The 4,098-nt window shown below is 35.9% G+C and overlaps 1 long non-coding RNA gene across 1 annotated transcript; it reads left to right on the top strand.

The window, feature by feature from the left end:
• Positions 1 to 1,179: 1,179 nt before the first annotated feature.
• Positions 1,180 to 3,923, top strand: LOC108165867 (uncharacterized). Its single transcript, XR_001776194.1, has 2 exons — positions 1,180 to 1,279; positions 3,390 to 3,923. It is a non-coding gene; the product is annotated as an uncharacterized LOC108165867 (long non-coding RNA).
• The last annotated feature ends 175 nt before the right edge of the window (positions 3,924 to 4,098 follow it).

The following is a 4,098-nucleotide window of genomic DNA, read 5'->3' as shown; positions in this document are numbered from 1 at the left end:
CCATAGCAACGGAACACACCAGAAGAGCTGCTTAGAATTACAGAGGAGCTCCTTAGGACTACAAACATGCCATCATTTTAGTTCTAACTATGTCTGAATACTCAGTTATTAACAGGGGGTTGAGCAGAATGTCAGAACTACAACATGGCGGAACTGTCTGTTACTGGAGAGGCTGGTATTGAGAACTACTCGTGTTTTGAGCATTATATAACTGATTTAACACAATTACTATTACACATGGGATTAGTGTGGCCATTTCAAATGAAGCTTAATGACAATTTCAAAATAAGAGCCTCAATAATCCTCTCAGGCAAATGATATTAGCTTTTATTATCTTTTCCCCTTGAGTTAGTTACAATATTAGAAGATAATATAAAATATAATATTAAAATGTTTTAAAAATTTTGCTAGGGCTTATGGTTTTTTGCCAGGGTCCTTGAGACCGACGCTTAGTGTCTCAAGTATAGAAACACTGTCTCCAGCAAACTGTCTGACAGAGAAAGTTAGCCCAGGTCCAGATAATTAATTACCATACAAACAGGTCCCAGAGAGAGGCAGCGAGTAGTCTCACAAACGGTCTCAGAGAGAGGTCTCACAATGCATTGCGGGAAGAATAAATATTTCCTGTGACCATTCATATTTTACTTACATAAAATTATTATTTCTCTGAATTTTTGAATGTAAATTAAAATCCTTAGTAAGAAGCTTGACAATTTTTGAGAAATAAACAATTACCGACTGTCTTCAGCCATACAAAAATGGTAATAGATCTGGCAAGAGCTCTGGACATTGGTTTTGAACAGTGCAAAAACCCTGCAGCATGTGTAGAGCTGACTTGTAATAGGCCAGTCCAACTGTGCACCACAGTAGGCAGGGCTATAGTATTTGCATTTTACCTCAGGTTATAGAACTGACTTGTGGAAGCCAAAGCATTAGCATTTTTGGACAACAATTGATCTTAGCTTAGCATTGATGCCAATCATAACGCTTTTCTTACTTGTTAGCAACATTTCATATACTTAATGGAGTAAGTAATGACAGACAACATGCTAGTGATGCTCCACATGCTATTGATAGGATTCATGCTATTATTAGCATTTTGGCTCATTTTAGCTTATGCAATATACTAAATGGTACGAGTACAGCTTAGTGAACATACTTCTGACTCCCTGCAGGTTATTGACTACATTGCAGCTTCCGACGGGCAGACTTTTCTCTATGTTGGAGGTGATGCACTGAACAGCCAAGGACCTCAGGCAGAGAGCAGCAGAATCCACAGGTGATGAGGAGAGCAAGGAAGATTCTTTAAGGTTGTGCATCATCTGATTAGTAAACATAATGGTTTTTTATATCTTTTATTTAAAGGCTGCTCCTTGAAGCTGAAGATCAAGCTTTTTTTTATATAGTAAGCCAATAGAGCATCAATATGTCCATAGCATCTGTTATTTAAGTTCTCCTCTTAATAGTTAAAGAAATCCTTAAATTAAGTAACACATTTTAACCTTCAAAAATAGCATTGTTTGTTTTAAGTGTTGCCATATTCATAGGATCAGACAAAATCAGAAACCAAACAAAAATCATGTAAAGGATCAGATTATGAAATGAATGTGCAAAACTGCCCACACTCATGTTTTATCAAAGGAATATCATTTGAAACGTATATGAATTATCCCTAATAGAAACTTTACCAGAACTTTTAAACCATCTATAAATCTTTCGCTTTTGTTGTTTTAATTAAATTTAACAAGAAGTAGCCCGCTATACTAAAGGTTTGTAAAATATCATCAATGGTGTGAAAAGTTAATGATACATGTTAAATTAAGATCCCTTGTAATATATTTCATTCATGAAAAACAACCCTATTTTGTCTCAAACCAAAAACTGTAAATTATGATTATGAAAAATATTTAGACATTATTACATTGGATCAACAATTACTCACAGAACTAGATCTTTAGTTTTATTCTGTCAATCTGTTTGACCTGCTTTAAGCAGTTCCATAATTTCTCATTTGTAAATTCCCAATTTAGACCAATTTAATTTGAATCCTCATATTTCCTTCTCCTTTTAAACCCTGCTAGAATGATTAGCCTGTTTTTAATTTTTTTTACAAGAATGAAGTTAACCCTGTCACTCCATATTTAACTGACTTATTTTATTCTCATCATGGTTTTAAATCCCAAAAGTTCAACACTTTTACCTTTGAAAAATTGGTTCTTTTGAAACCCTTCTATAAAATATTTATTTAACTCAATTATCCTATTTTGTAGTGTTTGTCATATTTATCAATGTTTTTGGCAGTTTTGGGGAGAAATTTGATACAACTAGATTTATTAAATTATATAATTTTTCAGGTTAGACCTTTCTGCATGACTTGGTTAAACAAATTATTTTTGAATTATAGCAAGACAGAAGCAGCAATCAAACAATTTATCCCCTGTTTTAAACAACTGTATTTTGTAGAAATCTATTTGACACATGACATCATTGTTAATTTTAATGTATTCAATTCAGAATATTCAGTATTACTTTAGAAACTCATTCAAATAAATCAAAATTCACAAATGAGTTAACTAACATCTTTTATATTTTCCTGAAGCCCAAAACTGAAAAATTTCTCAATAGATTACATTAACTCACAATTTGTAGATTAGATTAATTCCATGCATCTCCCCCTTTCTGTATCAAAACACTGTTTAAGTGTTTTGGTACAGAAACTCCTAAGAATCCCACTCAAATCATTAACCCAAATTTCTTTCGTTGCTAACTATAACAGTTGGATTTAATTTAAACAGGGTGTTTACACCTCAGTGAAAGAATTGAGTAGTTGATTGAAAATATGTTCAGTAAACCCATCATTTGGTTCAGTAATTTTCTGAAGAGTAGATTTCCTAGATTTGAAATGGATTCAAATAAACTTAAATCAAAACTTGAGATACTAGTCCTTATATTTGTAGCCACTGTAATTTGACCCAACTAGAACTTAGACTATCCTCTTTTGTATTTGAAGTATGGTTGGTTATGCTTTTGTAAATCAAGAAATTAACTATTTTTACCGTACTTTTATTATTTTCAATTATCGTCATGCTGGAGGAGAAAAACCCATTAGCCAGATGTTGGACAATCAGAGTTATAATTATTCAGGCAAAGAAAATATTTCTGTAACCTGCAGAGAGTTCTAACACCCTGCTGCAACGAGCCTTCACTTGTACCGTTAAACTTATCCTGGGGGTCAAATAGCAGAGGTCAGAATGTGAAGGCAGTAGACCATGAACGTGCTGTAAATAAACTAAGGTGAGAAAAAGTGGCATCACACAATTCGAAAATTCAAGAAAAACCATTAAAAAGTACCAAGTTGTGTTGACAGCCATTTTGTCTCCAACCTGTAGACCGAGGGAAATCCCTGGGGCCCCGGAGCCCAGGCCACATGACCAGAGGCGAAGAATCCAGGACCAACCATGTCAACAGACAAGCAGGACCACCTCTGAGTCTCAGGATGACTTTACATGTGATGTTCCATTTGCCCCATCACAAGCTGTCCAGCGCAGCATTCAGTCACGCTGTGCAGAAAAAATCTGGACAAAGTGTTTGGCCCCCCCTTGACAGAGCGAGGGCGAGAGATGGAGAGATACATCATGTCATTGTTTTCAAACCTCCGTATCACGTCGGGCAGAATCTGGTGGTCTTTTCTACCATAGGAGACCCTCAGAGATCATGCCTGGGTCTCGTCCTTTAGCCAGGTGTTTCCTCAGAGATCACAGTCAAACATCCAATGCGAGATTCTGTAAGCTGCAATCCGTCCTCATGTGACAACAGGAAAAATCAATCCAACCTCACTGACCTCTGTAGAAGCTGTAAGAATCGTCCAATAGGTCTTTGCCCTCAAACAGCAGTCCAGCAGAAGATGGTACAATTCATATGTGTATGTAACCGGTGTATACTAGAGGTGTTCTTCTACTAATAATCTAGTGTTATACAGTCGGTTAACCTTAATGTGTTCTGCGTTGTGTTCAGATCAAGAAGGGAGTCAGACCACTGGAGTTGCTGGTTGATCTTTAATGCAGGTTGCTGGCAGAGGCCTGCACAAATAGAAATACA

The sequence above is a fragment of the Poecilia reticulata genome, linkage group LG23 (assembly GCF_000633615.1).
Source record: "Poecilia reticulata strain Guanapo linkage group LG23, Guppy_female_1.0+MT, whole genome shotgun sequence".
Taxonomy (NCBI): Eukaryota; Metazoa; Chordata; class Actinopteri; order Cyprinodontiformes; family Poeciliidae; genus Poecilia; species Poecilia reticulata.
This window is presented reverse-complemented; position numbering and strand designations above follow the sequence as displayed.